Raw genomic sequence first — 18,763 nt, 5'->3', positions numbered from 1 at the left:
CTGACACATTTTAAATATGACCTCACTCCACAGACACTCCCCAGTAGGTTTCAGAATTGGCTACCGATGAAGAGGTTAAAAAAAAAAAAGAAAGCTGTATAAGGCTGGGTATGTCGCAAAAAGTTAGATGCAGGGATAGCTGATATAAGCCATTTGCATTGTCTAGACTGAACTTGAATCTACCCCAACAACCACTGAAACAAAAGGGTGCTATTCAACACAAAGCCTTTCCTGCATCTGTCAAAAAGCCTCCTCTGCATTTGAAAAGGAAAAAAAATACAATAGGAGAGGTATTCATTTTTCAAAAGCTAATGAATAGCTGTAAGGGAAGTAAATCCAGACTTCTAAGGATGAATGTGTTTGAAATTAGATTTCATTTTAGTTTTGGGTTTTGCAGTGTATTCAAATGAAGACTACTTGTATAATTATTTTTTCTAGAGGGTTTTACAGTGAGACTATTCAATAATATATTTTCAGTGGTGAACAGAGGTAGCTATCTCACTGGAAATGGTAACTAAGAAATCTACTGAGCTCCGTGCTAGTGAAATACATAGTGCTGCTCCATGTCAGTAACTCTGTCTTTGTTTTGTTGCAGGAAAGGATATGAACATGACATGAAATGGTCAGTTTCCATCTCATACGACCTGGGCTTCCAGCATCCATAGTCTGCTTTGAGAGAGTCTTAGGGAGATTCAGTGCTGATCAGCAAAGCCTTTTTAATTGGCTACTCTGCTGAGACATTCAAGCACCTTTGGAATATAAAAGGATGTTCTTTGGGGAGATTCCTCAAATGTGGAATTAATTCTGAAGCTAAGCTGAACATAACACAGTCTCTGATGATCAGCACATGATGCCAGCTATTTCCACTAAAATGCTGCATGGGATGGCTTGAATTCTGTCTGGTTTAGGAAGGAGACTCTGGCAGGTGGGAGAAAAATCCTGCGGGTGCAGTGGAAGGCAAGTTTTAACTAGTTTAACTAACTTCGTTCTTATAAAAAAGAAATGATATTTCCTATGGCATTTATCTTAGAAAGGATTCTATTTCTGGTTGTCTGTCATATCTTGAATCTTGAAAAAGTTGGTAATTTCTCTTTTACTAAATGAAAATAAGCTGGAAGATGGCCAGCGCTCAGTCTCTGGTCAATCACTGGACAGAGAGCTGGAAACATACTTCAAAATGAGACCGAGGGTGCATTTGCATGTGGACTACAAACTCCTGGTAAAAAAGAAAGAACAAAGATATGTTGACTTTAGCAACAACATTACCTTCTAGTAGATTTCTTGTCTCTGTAGAAGAAGAAAAGAGAAAAAGTGTCTGGGTGACTATGAAGGGAGAAGAACATCCCAATGCACTTGAAAATTGCATTTTGTTGTACTTTTCATTGTACTTTTTCATAGTTGCATTATTAATGTATATAATCATATCCTGTCTATCAGAAAACAATGACTGGGACGTTAATAACATTGCATGACAGTTGTCTTGTGTGTACATATATGTGCACCTGGCAGTGCTCTCTTTTGGATGGAACAACAATTAACCTGCATATAATGTGTTGTAAACAGTTACCAGCTTGTGCTATCTGAATCACCCTCCTAGCTTAAGTTGGGGGATGCTTTTGGAGGATGCAGTACAATCTCTGAACAATTACACTGTGCGGCATAACAGCAGCCACAGTGTGCTCTGACTATGAATGATATTTAGGGAGAATGTCATTTCCCTGGGATTTATACAGTGAATGTCACGGATTGAGAGAACGTCTGGCCCGGTGAGTTGAAAATCAGAAAAAATATGAATTCTACTTTTTCACAGCTTTACAATATTTTTATTCAGTTTTACAACTGACCAACTCTGTGAACATGATCATGTCTGTTTCCCCTGTGTTTTCCCTTGCTACTTTGTTGGTTTTCTACATTTAGATTACCATCTCATTCAAGCAAGGCTGGATGTCTTTTTCTGTGTTTGTAAAGTGCTTAATGCAGTGGAGTTCCTTTGAAGGAAATAATTAATATGAAGTCTAAGAAAAATCAATATCTAGTAGAGTCCTGCCTGACACAAAGAGCTGGACCTGGTAAAGAAGTGCAGATGCTCTTCAGGTCTATAGCTAGGTTAGCCACACTGATTCCATTTCCACATGCCTTACTTTTTCTGTGATACATTTTTCAGTTGCTATTGTAGCTTTTGTTTTTTGAAATGGGTCCTATACACAGAGGAACTGTACACTATTGAGAACCAAACCACTCATAATCTTGGTTCTCTGACTTAGAATAGGTTGCATAAATCCTGCATAAAATCAACATGGACTCAACATTTCTTCTGCTTTAGTAGGTGACCGTTCCTACAATAATCTTTAATGGACAGATACAGTGGTAACTTTTACAGCACAACAGGTAAACTTTACTATAAAAAGATCATTTTCCTTCCTTGAATATTTCTTTGAATGATTTTGATCATCATATATCTTAAAAAGAAATGCTTCCAGCTACTGTGATTAACATGCAAAGCTGTTTCTTAACAGTATTCACTCTTATTTTAAAAATGACACTGAGAGCTCAGAGGCCCTTGTTCTTAATTTTTAAAACCACTAATTTCATTGTGTCTGACACAAAGCAGAACATCTTTGCCATAATTGCTATATAAGTTTTTTTTTTCCCACAAAGTTGTAATTTTCCTAAAATAAGCTGGACTGCTTCAATTATGTAAATGAAATCTCTAGAGAAAATAATGACTGCATTGGAGAAACACAATAGAACTTAACAGGAAGCTAGCAGAGGAAGGAGTGAGAGCGATGGGGAAGGCAAAAGCCCAAATGAGGATGTTTTTTTCAATTAGAACTGCAGCAAACTCTCTGTCCTGCTGGTAAACTGGCTCCTACAGCTTCTTGCTCTGCCAGATTTGCTCTTCCCTTGGTGCCAGAGTACAGCCATAAAGATTGGCAGGAAGTCCAGGCTAAAATGAAAATGAGTTTGCAGAGAGCGAGAGGTGGCTGACAAAAAGCTATGGTTTGCTTATGATTATTACTCTGTGTTTGTACCGAAGCAAGTACACAGGCGGTAGTGCTTACGAGAGCTTATGATCAGAAATTTCAGGTGAGTGATCTCAGGCAATAGGTGAAACAATGACCAGGGTTGGAAAAATGACAAAGTAATGTCTAAAAACTGCGGAAATAGTCAGGACTGACAAGCTGCCTCAAATGGCTGGGAATAGCTGGTCATGGTCCTGGAAGTCCTGAGCACACGCCACTCTTCTGTACATACTCCCCTGTGTGACTCCTCCTGTAAGCCCCAACCTTTCCTCATTCAAGAGCTTCTCAGTGACCTAAATTACGTCGCTTGTTCTTTGGATGCATCCGTTTCTATCTTTTTGCTCCGGATGGAGCAATCAGATTGAAGACAGCTATACAAAGGTGAAGTAACAGCATCTATTTATATTATGAAGTCACTGCAGCTTTATTTTCAATCCTAATGCTTGTGTTTATTTTCAAAATCTTTTTAAGCAGCTGACACACATTCAGCTAGGACCTTCCCTTTTCTCTCTTCCCTGGTTCCCATTTTTTTTTTTAGAAATAATTATAGCTAATGTAGAAGTTGTAAAAGTACAAGAGTCATTCAGACAAGCCTTTCTAAAATGTTTCTTTTTCTGTTTATCAACATTGACTTTTGATGTGGCAGTGTGCTTGATTAAGTTCTTGTGACAATTTATCTTGCTTGATCAGAAATCTTCTGAAGTTCTCATAGGTTTTGCTAGTTCTTGGCTAAAATAGGAGTGTAGAAAATGTATTACTCAATGTGTTTGTGTATTATACATACTTTGTTCCATTATGAAATCTTAGACATGCAGGTGTTAAAAATTTGTCATGATTTATTCTAATTTTAACCAGTTTCTGATTTATACTGAAACTCTACTTTTCATCCTTGAACTGTTTAGTTTTATAGTTTCATTGGCAGAAGGCATCTGGTCTGACCTAGCAGTCTATACTTACTTGGTAATTCCTGCATCAAAGCCAGAACTTCTGTTGTAGCTCCATGTCTTACAAAGGACTTTGTCTAAGTCTACAGTGAATTTCAGATAGATTCTATTACTTGAATTGCCTGTAGCCACTTTTTGCTGACATACTCTTCTCGATAATTCATAATTTTGTCTTTAGTTAACATTTCAACTAACTAAACTGGTGTAGTTTAATTGCTTTCTGCTTTGTAGTTTCCCCCATACTGGCATTTCAAAAGAGAAACATAAGATGTACAAATATTCCAGTATTCTAATATAGATTCTGACTGATTCTCACATTTTTGTAAAACTCAGTAACTCTTTCTTCAGACTCAGGTTCCTTCAGCATACTATACTAAGATTTTCTTGCTATTTAATGCTTTGCTAATCTAATACAATGCCTCTTTCATCTCAGTCTCTGACTGGGATACATTATTACTACATGAAAAGAAAGCATACAAAACCATTATTACCCAAAATCTGATGGAAAAAAGTCAACATTGTCCACCACCAAAGTTGCCTTCCTCTTGTTGGTCTAATGATCCCGCTTACACCATTACCTTTTCCCCTTCACATACTCCTAAATAAAATCCTTGTTGTTTGCTTTTCATGCCTGTGCTTCTTCAATTACCTCTTGCAAAACAATTGTGTTATTTACTAAGGAAAAAGTACCATTGCTCTGGCCAAATCAGCTGAAGAAAGAGAGCGCTACACTTCTCACAGGGAGTTGCAACAGGTAGTACCTAGCGTGGTTGGATTAATGGCTGTTCCACATAAGAAAAAAACATTTGCAGGCAAAGAATCATAGGATGGCATTATTTGCATTAGTCCTGCTTGTGTCAGCTATGTTTCACTTATCTTTTTCTGGGTGACACAGTTAAAAATATATTGACTTGACAGATTCCCTGTGTAATCCTTTACCTTAGTGGTTGCACCACTGAAAATTAGATTGCTTATCACACTTGCAGAGATCAAACACCTTACATCATTTCTGGTTCTAGTAACACAGTGGAGAATAAGCATCAGAATCAGATTATAATTGCTAACAGATAAATGTCTTTCTCTCCTTGGCATTGTAGGTCACTTCAGAGATGGTGGCAAATAAGTTTTATGGAGGCTGAAATAGTAGAGATGATGTATCACATATAAGATGGAGAGAAATTAAAATGTGGAGAGTAACAAATTAAATGTACCAGCTAAATATGTATGTTTTATAGGCATATAAACACTCTCTATACTGGTAGAGAAAATAGCATGAACATGTATATTTACATGTTTGTTTGTTTAATTTTATATTGCCCAAAGGAGGGGAGTTGGTGGCATGTTATTGTCACCTGAAAATGCATAACGCATTTTGCAAGGCCCTTTCAAGATGACATGATTTTATCATCAGAGTTTAAAACTGCAAAGGAATGTTTCAGGGAAGTTTTGCAAATAACGCAAGTGCACAGAGGAAAAGAAGTAGTATGCATACTGGCATTCAAGATCATATGCTACAGTTTGGGTTTTTTTGGAGGAAGTGTCAACAAAGTTGAATTATTGTCATTATCCTTCTACACATAAAACAGGCTTTAGTCACTCAGATATTAGAATTCTCGATGTATAAAGAAAATATTAGTTCCAACTTATCTCAGCATATAAGAGAAAAAAACCTTAATTATATGCGCAAACCCTATCTGAAATAGTAGGTGTAATTCTGAAGGAAACAATGGATGAGTTTTGGCTGTACTATTGCTGCAGAACAGCTACTGCGTAAGAGAACTATTCTTTCTTCCATATCAAATGAAGCCTTGGATAAGACATTATTGCCTTTGAACTCCTTTAAACTCTATCAAGAAACAAGACTGAGCTAAGCAGACCATAATTACTTCATTTACCACACACAGTTTCATCTGATTTACTATGGACATCTGTATGGGGGCCTTCAATTACAGCACAGATAACAAGGTTCTGTGTATTATAACTGAACCTAAGTACCAAAGGACATAAAACAAAAATACAGGCAAATTCAGAAGAAAATACTGTCTGCTGATTTATTTGCCCTGATACATCTTGTCTTTGATGCACATTGTTACTAACCAGGCTTCACCTAATTAAAAATGTGATAAACAGGATTTTAAAGGACGAATATGTCCTCTTCAATTTAAGAAAGTTAAAAAGGGCTATTTTTAAAAGTAATACCCTGAAAGAATTGGAAGTGAATGAATCAGAACACCATAGAAACTATTACACAGAACTCTAGATGATACTGCTCATTTCAGGAAGGCCTGTGAACTACAAATAAGGAAATTATGTATCAGCTCAGAGAGAATGTCAGAAAAGATAACTCAAGTTTATTGAGCCAGGTATAACGACAAAAGAAGGGTGAAGCTGCAGCATCATTTGCAATTTTTCTTGTTAGGACTGGGAAATTATAAAAATCAAGGGTTGATGGGATTAAGTGAGCTCATAGTAGCACTCCATTTTATGAAGAAACAGGAAAAATCTTTCAGTAGTATCTGGTGTAACTTCTGTGCAGCACATGGATGGAATTTTATGCACTGTTAAACCATGTAGAAAGTCTTTAAAAAGGTGTGAAAAATTTTAATCAGCTCTGGAATGCTCTGCTTCTAAACCCTAAAGAATGAGAGTGCAAAAAATGTTGGCCTAGAATCTGAGTAGTACCATGCAAAAAATCTGCAGGACTAGGAAAATGGTACCTTCTTTTGAGAGGAAGACTTCACTGGCCATTAGGATTGTCCAGATGAGAAAGAGGAGCTAAAGGGTTAGCTCTCTTTTCATGCTTATTCTGCCTTTTCTGCATGTTGGACTTCTAGACATTACAGAATTGCAAGGAGTATACTACTAATCCTTTTCTGTTCCTGCAAATCTGTACAAAAGTGTTCCTCCTAGCAGGAATATTAAGACTGGCAGCTAGAGTAAAGCTGAGATAATCACAATCAAATTATCTTCTTTCTTCCATTTGAACTGTCAGATCAGAAAAGAGTTATCCTGTTTCAGGTTTACAGTTGTACTTAATGTCACTATGTTCCCCATCATTTCCTATAATTCACTTTTTCTTAGATATGTACTCTACATAGCATTACTGTAGGTCTGACATACTGTGGTTCCTTCTAGTAAAGAATTCCTAGTAAGTTAGGAAAAAAATCTTGAAAAATTTTCTGCTGGAAAACATTTTCCATAACATCCACCTGTCTTTGGTTTATTACAAAAGATACTTTCCCACACACATGCACACGCAGATATACACACAAAGACACAAAAGTTCTTTTGCTCCCTCAGAGTATGGGCTTTCATTCTGGAATAAATACAGGGAGAGAGAATATGTTCATGGAAAAAATAACTAACCATCTGTTTTCCTTTTTTTTTTTTTTTTTTTTTTTTTTTTTTGTATTTGTGCATAAAAGGAACTTGTTACTTCATAGTCTTCTTTCTCTTATCTGGTTCCTACAGTGAAATCATAATAAAAAGGAAAAAAAAATCCAGCAAAGATAATTAGTCCATTTTACAGGCTTTGAGTTTCTATCACTGCTGAATACTTACGAAAATTTGTGTTTACTGTTGTAGCCTCAGGATATGTGCATTTTGTTTCCAAGAGCATCCTGTGGGACAACCACCATATAATCCTGCTCAAGTGTCCTTCAGTGCAGTGTAAACAATGTAATGCAAGAGATTTATTGCAAAATAGCAACACTGAACTGTTGTGATTTCAGTCTCTAACGATTCTGAGGCTCCTCAAGGTCACACATCAAACAATGCTTCATCAGGTTTGCAATAAAAAGTGGGGTCTGGGACTACCCAAACCACACTATTCTTTTCTTTATATAAAGAATCCACTCCTTCTACACATATATTACTCTCATATGAGGTCATTTTAAATGTGAAAATGTAACCAAACAAATGCTCTTTTAGCTAGGAAGTGACAGTCTGAAGTCAAAGACACTGTCTTTGAGTGGGATTATGAACTCATCCTGGTGGCACATGGTCCTGCTCCTGCAGTTAGTGCAGCTCTGCAATAAGGTGGTCATATCCAAGGAAAGTATGTATGTTTTCTTAGTGGAACAGGTGGGATACAGTGTGGCATCTGCCCCTTCTTATTTACTGATATCACTGGGGACCTATTTTTGGAATTTAAAGGGCTAGATCTGTGGTTAATTTGCCCTGTGTGTCTTATTAGAAATGCAACTTTGAGGCAGAAGTTGCAACAAACAAGGGAAAATGAAACTCGTTCTATTCTTTCCACTTGTACAAGTGATTAAAATGCACATACTTCACAACAGATCTCTCTCCTTTTTTCTGCTCATGGATAGAAGCATCTTCAGAGTAAAATTTGCCTGTTTGGAGATGCTTTATGGTAGTCCATTTACTTCTATTCCCTCCTCTGCTTACCAGTCCATAAAGAACATGAGAATCTGTGAAAGCTGTGTCCTTCTGAAGCCTCTCTCCCTGGAGTGTGGATTCCTCAGATCCCCCAGACCTTGACTCTGTCACATATGCATAGTAGATAATAAAAAAACCAAGTTGCCTTTCTAGAAAAGTCATGGCTCACTGATCTCATTAGGAACATACCTTATTCTTTCTCAGCAGATCCTTTGGCTCTGGCACTTGAAGCTGTTTGAAATTCTCTGGCAGCTCAGGAGGGAGGCTGAACTGCGCGGTATTTGTTCGCTCCTCATTGCCAGTCTGACAAGTGAACAGCAGTTCACCAGAGTTCAAACATCTGGCAAACAGCTCGCTGCAGCTCTAAGCTGTCACACATTAATAAAGACCAATTGTTCCGTCAAGAACATGTAGAGAAGTTTAAAGGAGGAGAAAAGCCAAGGGGAAATGTGCTAATTAAAAGTATCTATATAGAGCTGTAGTGAATAAAAGATGATTAATTTACCTTTCTTAAAGGTAAATCTGTGTTACAGGATCAGACAGGAACTTTGTTTAGCATAACTGAAGAGGAACAGAGTCTGTCATCTTTACTCCTGTTGAACAGCACATTATTCCTTGGTTTGTTTCATGGCATCCCATTGAACTCTGAGAGGAATTTCTGTCATTGATGTTATGGGAAGACGGAAGAGCAAATTTTCATACTGACTCCTCTTCTAACTTGAAGTATATGAATGTGCTTCTGCAAGGGGAAAGAAATGTATCAGTCTTCTTTGTTCACATCTTCAAAGTCTGTGTTGCCCATTATCCATCAATACCATATACATTATATATTAAACAGAGTATTTGTTTTAAAATATGCCTTAAAAAGAGATGTGTGGAGGAGGATACCATGAGAAAAGTGCTACTTATATTTCATTGACACTCACTGCCTTTTTATTTCAAGAGATCTAACATTTGCTCTGTCTTTCCCCAAATGTCAGTTTCCCTCTATTTTCAAATATCTGTTTTTGTACTGCATTGCAACATTAATTTTTAAAGAAAAATCCATAGTTTTGTTAGAAACATACACAATATTTTAGCTTTTAATTCCAAGTCTCTACCTGCTTTTCCGCTTATACACAGCTTATAAGACAAGAAAGTCTCCAAACGAAAGATTCTTCTCTCTCTACCTCAAAGAGGATGAATTCAGAAACATCTTTATATCCTGAATAATCTTGTAAAACTCACTCATATCGTAGGAGCGATATAAGGTGCAGTGCATTCAAGAATTCAGTTGAATTTTGCCCTTCAAGAGTGAGAGATGAAGGTGGCTTATGTCCAGGGTGTTCTCTTTGGCAAAGGCCAGTGAGAGCAGGATTACTTTGCTGCCTGCTGGGCTAGCTGACTGCCTCTTGTTCTAGACCTAGAACTAGCCCTGGTATTAAGCAACTAAAAACTTGTTCAGCTCTTATCTATCAAGTCTCAATAATCAGAGGCTTTGATGTAGAAAATTCATGTCTTTTGGAGACCAGCAATGGTCAATGTATCTCTAAACCTTTGTATAATGATTGGAAATCATGGTTTGTAGCAATTTGTAAGATTTACCATTTTTTGACAGTTAATGGTGTATCTGCAAATGGTTTCAACATATTTTGTTGGGAACAAGTTGATCATCTTTCAAATACCATCATAAGTTAGTGCTACTGCCAGATAGAGGCTAAAGGCTGAAAAGGTGTGTAATAAAATGAATGACAGACAGATTTCTTGGGAGGCATAATATGGAAACTTTTATTATTACTACCAGTGCTGTACAAGTGCTGAGAATAGAGATGTGCTCTTAAATAAGCTCTTTTTGATGATTTTTTTAAAAAAGACACTTTAAAATAAATGTGCAGGATAAGATTTTAAAATATTTCCATTCATTTGATTTTCTCTTTCTCTGTGTCATTAAGCTGAGACATACCATTCAGCCTGACAAGTCATTTTTAAAAACTTTGTCCAAATTCGTTTAGGCTTTGTGAATCATAAACTCTCCCAGCTGTCACCTTAGGAAGATACTCTTGACTCTATGACTAGCAACAGCAGGCTATGCTCACGAAACATGAAGAATTGTTTTTTATAGGTCCAATAAGAGAAAGTATTTGGGAATATGGATTTTCTCTTCAATTAATTTTACTTAATATTTTAACCTGTGAAATATAAAATCATTGTTCTTAAAATTTGTAGATAATTAAGATTGCCGAGGTAAAAAGTACTGTCACGGGTAGATCGGATGACCACCATGCGCTGTGAGTTCTTGGCTATGCTAGCCTACATTTTCATGGCCCTATGTGATGAGCTGTGCAAGGACTTATCTGTCCTTAGATGGTCACAGTTATTCCTCCTGCTCATGAGAGACTAGATCACATGCTATATGACAGTCACGCAGTCGTGCATTACACATGCTAGGGGTACAATTGTAAGGAAACGCCCTTAAAACTGCCAACCAAATAGGCATAAGGCCTAAAAGCTTAGCAGACTGGAGTCTCATGCTACCCTTCCTGTGAAATGCTGTCAACTTTGTGCCATATTTGAGGCTGATGGAGTTTGTCTGGAGAGATCTCAGTGCTGAAAGTGCTGCAGGATATGGCCTCAAATAGTGGCCCATATTGCCACTTGGTTTGACTCTACAGCCATAACAAATCAGGGACACTAGGAGCTCTTTGTTTTCTAGAGCTGGGCATGAAAAGCTGTACAGGTAGGACAGAGCATTGGAAATGCAGAGTTGTACTGCAGCTACTAGTCTAGCTCCTACTCTTGAATTTCAACTGAGACACTTTTCCTTGGACTAGTCTTTCTGCTGCAGCTGGCATGTTTGCTGGACTACATGGTTATTATGCACCTTCATAGCAGAAGAGTGTCTTCGTCTCTTGATAGAAGTCCTCGGGCAAGGCAGGAAGACTTGGTATTGCAGTCCCTGGTAGACATGGTTCTGCAGAGCATGACACAATGCAGTCATTCCTTCCAAAACTTGGAGATAATGATGGGGTTGGTCAGAGAGGGGGCCCAGACACTGCTGTGGGCAGCTGCCAGACAGAAGCTCCTCCTGGCAACTCTGGGTTCTATTGAACTGAAAATGCAGTGTAGGAGGCATGCAAATAAATGCAATATTTACAATTGGAAAGAGTGCAGGAGTTATGTGAGGGTGACAATGTGAAGAGTGGGTAACCCACCTCTCATCACCAATACCCACGGACTTAGAGGCCTTAAGAACCACAGATGCTTCTCCTGGTGCCAGAGGTGAAACTTTAATGGGAGCAACCAGTTTCCCAACAATGTAGATTAGTGCTCCCATTTCACTTCAGAAGAGGAATTTTATTTTATAACAGTACCTAAATATGAAGTATCATTTAATAATAAGAATTGGAATTATTATTGCAAACTGCAATTGATTGTGTAACACATCTGATGTATTGTATTTGTATGATCTGTTTCTCCTTCTTTAACACTGTGAAAGTTGAATTTCATTTCCCCCTCAGCAGTTGTGGTATGGGTGGCTTAGACTTAGTGATCTTTATATAAAAGTATTAAAGCAAATGGATCAAATCAATTTTAAAATGGCAGACTGACCAAAAATGGCACAAAAGAATGATGTCTTCAAAAATCATAGTGTTAAGAGATCAGTGACAGACTTTTCTTTCTTCCAAGATTTTACTGTAGTAGCAGTGCCAGTACCACAGAAATTCTATGGTAAATTACAATTCATCATGCTTTTATGGTACTATTTTCCCCTTGGGTATCCTTGAGTTTTTATGGGGTCTCACTAAATATCCTGCTTGTTTACAGTGTTCATCAACAAAAATGATGTCAAAATAGCCTTCTGATGCATGATTCACAGCATTATTGCTGTTAAAATAACATGTTTTTTCACTTTCTGATGAGCTGATTTTCTTCAGTGCACCTAAAGGAAGGTGTGTGATTGTATTATTGAGTGTAGGGTAAATGAACACTGTAGGTACAGTTACTCAACAACAGCAGGCTTTTGAAATGTTGGAAGCCCAGCTCTTTCTCTAACAATAATAATGGTCATGAGGAGGATGTAAAGTCTCCCACAGTATTTATAAGGTGATTATATTCAAGGGTCCCAACAAATCTTTAGTATACTATCTGTTTAACAATACTTAATCCACAGCTTTTGGAGTGTCAGAAAATAGATTTAGTGAAGCAGCAACAGAAGTTAATATTTAAGACATAAAATGACTGTAATAAAAAACTGGGGGAAGAAAGCATGTGAAAAGGTGAAATTTACTATCTATTATAAATAAGTTAGCCCACAGAGCATCTTCTAAGAAATCACTACTGTGGAGGCAGCCTCATCATTTTATTATGAAATTACTCATATGCCCATTCTTGAGACTTAATTCTACCTCACACTTTAAGGTTCTGTTATACAACATGAATTATTTTAGTGCAGGACCTTACGCTATAAATTTGGGAGAGAAAAAAACAGAAAAATATGGCCTGTGCTACATTGTATATTTGGTTCCACCTTGAAATGTAAGTGAAACATAGGGAGCTATTAGTAACCAGTAATAAATATAAAGGTTCATGGTAGTTTTAAAGAATTCCTGCTTGGCGGAATGTGCACTTTTACTGTTGCCTAGCTAAAAGGAAAACCTGTGGCTTGGAACCCCAAAGGATCAAAATTATTTTAAGTAGCAGTGTTTAAAAACAATTTTTTCTGCAGATTGTGAAAGGGGGACCATTTTTTTCAAAAACCCCATGATGCAATTCTGTATTTCTCTAATATATCACCCTATAGAAAGACATGTCTCTACAGATTCAGGATTGTACAGAGAAGGTCTAGTAGTAATTGTAATCAGGAAGCCAGATCTTCATCTGGTAAATTGATATAGCACTGGTGATTTCAGTCTGGGACTTCTACAGACTAGCAAAGGAATGGGGAATTAAAAGGTTAAAACCTCCACTGCTCTTGGATTCTGAGCTACTCCTTCTAATTCTTGGTGTTTTCCTCTAGCAGTATAGAAATATTTCTAAATAATAACCATAGTGAAATACTTGGCCGTTCAGACTCAGCTAAGAGAAGCAGGTAATAGTTTTTTGGGTGTTTCTCAATCAAAGATATCAAAAAGCACATCAGGTAAAAAAAAAAAAAAAAGTAGAAAATGCAGCAGAGATAAGAAACTCAAAAAATACCTCAGATCTACACACTAATATTATGTCCTGAATGTAGTACGACTAACCCTACTGATGAAAGTAAATGGGAAAGAGATTTGGAAGCCAAATCCGGGATGAAACCTGGCACTTATTTTTTGTAGGAAGTATGTGAGTATATTACACACACACATGTGCACCCCACATATGAATCAGAGACAGGTATCCTATGTAATTTGGCATCATTCATATAAAAATGATATATAGTATAAAGCAGCATGTTGGTAAGCCAAAAACCTGTTTAAGATATGTAGGTAGGGACTTAGAAACATAGCCGCTGTCTGTGTTCTGTGCTCACTTACATTTATTTATTATTTGTATCACCATTCTGCCTAATACAGCTGTTCAACAGGAACAAGCTTACTGATTATCATTTTCACAGAAGATAATTGGTTTACATTTTTATTATCATCTCAGAGGTGCCTGGCAGCCTCTTCTCATTCCTGTTGCTTCCCTGTGCTCATGAAAATTACTCGCTTTGTTAGCTTCAGCACAGTCACACATTTCCACGTGGAACGATGCAAGCCCTGCAGTGGTGCAGGCGTGGGTGACTGCGTGGGCAGGAACCTGCAGCCCCTGGGAGGGAAACCTCCTTCTTGTTGGCACTCAGAGTAAGAGGTCCTTTCACACCCCCTTTCCAGGCTCTCAGTCTTGCTCTTCTACCCACATAGGTTTCCATCCTTCTGGTGGCGTCAGATCACACTTAGACTGAGTATGTCGTCCTGTTTTAACTGATGATATGAAAACCTCTGACAGAGGTAGGAGGAGAATATTAACTGACTGTTGACCATTACTTTTGGAAAGCGATTCTCGGTTCTGCTCACAGGGCAAATCAGTTAGATTTTGTACCCATCATTTTGGTGAATCCTTGCATGATGCTTCCCTTAAATGGAACCATGTGAATCTTTCCTCTTGAAAAGATGAGCTGGCACTCAGCTCTTGCAAGGAGTAAATGCTAGAGAGCTTAGGACCTGGGAATGTTGAGTGCTGAAAGCTCCCTTCTAGGGGACTGCAGGTGCATCTATGTTGTGACTGCAACTGAATGGGTGAATGACCACTGTTGTGCTCCACTGTGTCTTGAAAAGGGGGATTTTAAGCATCTGCTGGTCAGTTAGCACAGTAAAAACAGCACAAGATGAAAATTTCCTCCTTTCATAGAGCAAAAAAATATGTATTTCAATTGAGTGTCCAACACCACAAATATAAACCATTAGGGGGACCCCCTGTGATACAGAAAGAGTTATAAACAGATAAGCTGCAGTATTTTTATATTCCTTTCAATAGAAGCATAACCAGAACAGTATACCTTACATTTTTAATCAATTTTCCATTTTACAGCCTCATTTTCTGAAGAAGCAGAGCCGGAGTTCTGTGTAGCCATCACTCCTGCACTGTTGAATGACCTCTTGGATTTTCTTTGCTGTAATAGAAGTCATAACTAGCAAATATGTCATACTTATTTGCTACTGATTGATATGTGGCTGTTAAACATGTTTTCATATAGATGAAAATCTTGACATCATATTAAGCTGTAAGAAGGCAGAAAAATAGCTCCCCTGCCTGAAGACAGTGTGTTGTTCAAAGGAGTTTAGACCTAAGCATGCTGCAGTTAGCTGACGGGTCCCTCAGTTCCTTCCCTGGATGGCCTGTTCAGTGTGGCACAGGCTGTCAGCGATGCTGCAGCGCCAGTAATTAGCATGGCTGAGGGTTAAATTTCATGGAGGCTGGGAAAAGGGAACTGAAGACGTTTTAACTTCAGGTGAAAACAGAACTACCTCAGAGTTCAGTGCTGCAGCTTAAGCAGAATATAGTCCCAGAATTTGGAGGAAGGTCCCCCTCCAAAGGATGCAAGGATTTCTACTTTCCACTGGTTGCTTTCTTTCCTCTAAGTTGGTACAAAACCAATAGCATGTATTCTGCTGTTGGGTTACTTGTTACCACTAGGCATGTAAGTCATCTTGTGGCAGGGTTTACGAAGTATAACGTTGTCCTAGTTATATGGTCAATTTGTGATCCGGCTAGCGGTATTTTGCTGTTAAACTTGCTCTATTGTTTTGTCTGGATATTCAAGTCTAAATCTAATTATCCACTTCATTAGATCAATTCTTCGCAGACGGAATTCACTGAAATCAATGACGTCAGCATAGCATCAGACTATGATGGACGTGGATTATCACTTCCCACCCATTCTTTCAGTTTTGATCCATCATTTAAACTATTAACGAGCTGTTAAAAAGTGGTACAAGATGGTACCCCAACTTTATCAATACTGTAAGTATTATTGGATGTTTCTGTTCAAGTTTTTAGTAGAGAAAGGCCTCAAGTTTTGCCCCGTATGCTTTTAGTAGGATTTCAACTGTGGAGGTGCAAGTGGCCAAAAGAATGTTGCTAAAAGACACATGGTGTTTAATAACAAAGGAGTTTATGAAGGAGAAAGATTAACTGAAAGCTTTTCTATCTGCAGAGTGTTTGGAATGTTTTTCCACCATCAGCAAGAGAAGGAATAACTAACATTAATAAATAAAGAAAAATAATACTAGTAATTAAAATATTATCTAAAGCTTTCTTGTAGTATATTGCCAGCATGTAATCCCCTATAGACCCCTCTGAAAACATCTATGTTCACTTTCAATGTTGATACTTTCTGGCAGTGGGTATTCTAAATACATTTCTAATGAATGAAACACCAAATGCTCTCATTCTGAACATGTTTGGCAAGTATCTTAGCAAGTTCAGCAAGTAGGGGAAGACACTAAAAGAGTTGACTTGTGTGGTGTCACAAAATGAATAAGGACTTGAGATATAATTACTGGCACAAAGACATTTTTGGAAGGAAAGCACTGTACTGCAGAAATAACCATTTAAACTAAAGAGTGGTACTGGTGCAGGAACAAGTGGGTATAAAACTGGTTAGGACAGAGTTGGTCTGGATATGTGAAAGTTTCTAACCACCATGATGATGTTTTTGAACAGAGTAGCAAGAGGAGGCTGGAAAAGGGCCACTTCTTCCCTCTGGTCCTGAGGGAAAGGGCTTTGGTTACTCCCCTCCTTTTTGATCTGTAACCCATTACAGGACATAGTAACCTTCAGCAGCAGGGACTGGCGCTCAGTGACCCAAGGTACCCCTTCCAGCCCTATGTTCTCAGGAGCACTCATCACCTCTTAGTCTTACAGGTCTTTGGATGGATTCACAGTGATCCTGTGCCTTTGAGGATATTTTCAAAGGCATAAATAGCAGCTAGGCACCTAATGAGAGTTGCAATGGAAAGTCAGCGAACACACTGAAACAGATCATTTTCCCCCTTAAGTCACTCCTAGCTGTGAGGCCTTACTTAGAGGGGATGATTTCATATGACAGTGGTTGCATTTTACACCCATTTGACATATGCTGAAATGACGGTACTGTGTATCAGGCAACTTAGAATCTGCCTTCTCTGTGTATGCATTTAGACAAGTAGATTTTAGAGTTAATATATGAAAATTCTTTTCCTCTCACTTGCCTTCAAAGAGGAGCATGTTTGGATAGCTTATTATCATTAAAAACACAGGCTTTACTGGACTGTGTTTTGAAAGGAAGTGGGGCAACTGTGGTCCTCAAAATACAGTGATGGTTATTATTTTTGTTGTAAATCTATTTCTGCACCGCTTTTGAAATTGTCTACCCCCTGCCAGTGGCAGTGAAAGGAATGACCTGCAAGTGTGAGATGTCGATGCACTGCCAATGGATTTTTTTTGTAATACTGTGCTGGCATGGACTCAGCAGGTACATAAAATACAATGTTCCAACCCATTTCACCCTCAAAGTTAGTGTGAGGTATGTTCATTTTCACTCTCTGCACTCCCTGCCCATTCTTAGTCAGAGAGTCAGAGCTCATGTTGCTGTGCAATCTAGAGTTTCTTTTATGAGCTTAGCTGGAACGCTGCTGGGTATCTTTCTTCATAGCAGCTTTTTTAATCTTGGCTTGCACAATCAGAAGCTCTTTCCTGGCTGTGCAGATGATTACCTTACTTTAGGTAAAGTCCCACATACCCTGAAGAATCTCACACAGGTTCTCACAATATCCTTTTCAGCGCTTCTTTTTCATTGCCATGTTTGGTGTGCCATTTTAATTCTGCACATTGGCTGGCGGTACATTAATTCTTGCGACTGCTTAGTGGCCAGTCTGTCTTTGATTCTTTTTCTTCTTATATTTATCTGTTCTACTGCCAGAGAAGAACGAGGAACCAGATGAAAATGTTTGCCCCATTCAGATCCTGAGAACAAATTGTACTGTCAAGAGAAAAATGTATAGGGAGGCAGCTTCCTACAACAAGAGCAGCAATAATTGTAAATTATGAACTGAATGGGTGGTTTGCTTTGCAGCACTGAAACATGATGGTGTGTTGGAACATCCAGTAAAGTGTTTTCAGAAGGCTGCTATATTTTCACCCTCTTGTTTTCACCCCTTTAAGAAAGAAAGTAGAAGCAAACCATAACCTCAAACTCAAACTTTCCTGAATGGAACATAAAATCCAAGATCTAAATTTTGTTACGGACTCCTACACTTACTGTTGATCTAAACACAGTCTCAAATTTAAACTGATTCATGTAAGTTTGATGGACACCTGCCTACTTCATGGCCTCCATCATTATAGAAAATAAATCCTTCAAAAGAATAAATGTGTTCTCATTTGGCTTCCTTTTCTACCCTCACTTTACATATGGGAAAGGAAATGCAGAATGATTAAACAACTTTTCAAGGTCACATAGATGTTTGGTGGCAGGATTGAGCTGATTTTCTACATCCTATTTCAGGGTGTTGAACATGTTACCAATCCTTCTCTCCATTTTTTCCTGGTAAGGCATTTCAAAACAATTAAAAAAACCTGGGATGAAATTTTAAATAGCAATTGTCCCATTGTCTTCATGGATTTTGTTCTCATTAAGTGGCATTGGGATGCATTCATTCCTTAGCAGCCCAAGACAACTTATCATTTTATTGCAGCCTGGTCCAGCAGTGCCTTCCAAAACAAGCACTTGTAATTAGCAGGAAGTGGGGAATCTAATGTTTGTCTCCCCAGTGCAGATGCATGATTTGTAAATCTCTGATGGTTTTGACCAGCGTTTTTAAAGTATAGGCAACAAGTTGGAAAGCTTGAATATTGACCTCTTACTTCTCACAGCTGTTTCAAATGCAAGTAATCTCCAAGAGACATTATTATTAT

General features: G+C 38.0%; 1 protein-coding gene and 1 long non-coding RNA gene across 2 annotated transcripts in view; one reads left to right on the top strand and one right to left on the bottom strand.

Annotated features, from left to right (window-relative positions):
• The window catches only part of RAG2 (recombination activating 2), a 169,503-nt gene extending 160,781 nt beyond the window's left edge, over window positions 1-8,722 (bottom strand). The window contains exon 1 of the mRNA XM_064512768.1: window positions 8,555-8,722. The gene's annotated coding sequence lies outside the window, so the exon portion shown is untranslated. The remainder of the gene's footprint in view (window positions 1-8,554) is intronic.
• Window positions 3,317-15,823, top strand: LOC112981782 (uncharacterized). The gene is made up of 3 exons (XR_003258814.2): window positions 3,317-3,404; window positions 14,230-14,316; window positions 15,657-15,823. It is a non-coding gene; the product is annotated as an uncharacterized LOC112981782 (long non-coding RNA).
• The last annotated feature ends 2,940 nt before the right edge of the window (window positions 15,824-18,763 follow it).

Source organism: Dromaius novaehollandiae, chromosome 5 (genome assembly GCF_036370855.1).
Source record: "Dromaius novaehollandiae isolate bDroNov1 chromosome 5, bDroNov1.hap1, whole genome shotgun sequence".
Lineage (NCBI taxonomy): Eukaryota > Metazoa > Chordata > Aves > Casuariiformes > Dromaiidae > Dromaius > Dromaius novaehollandiae.
This window is presented reverse-complemented; position numbering and strand designations above follow the sequence as displayed.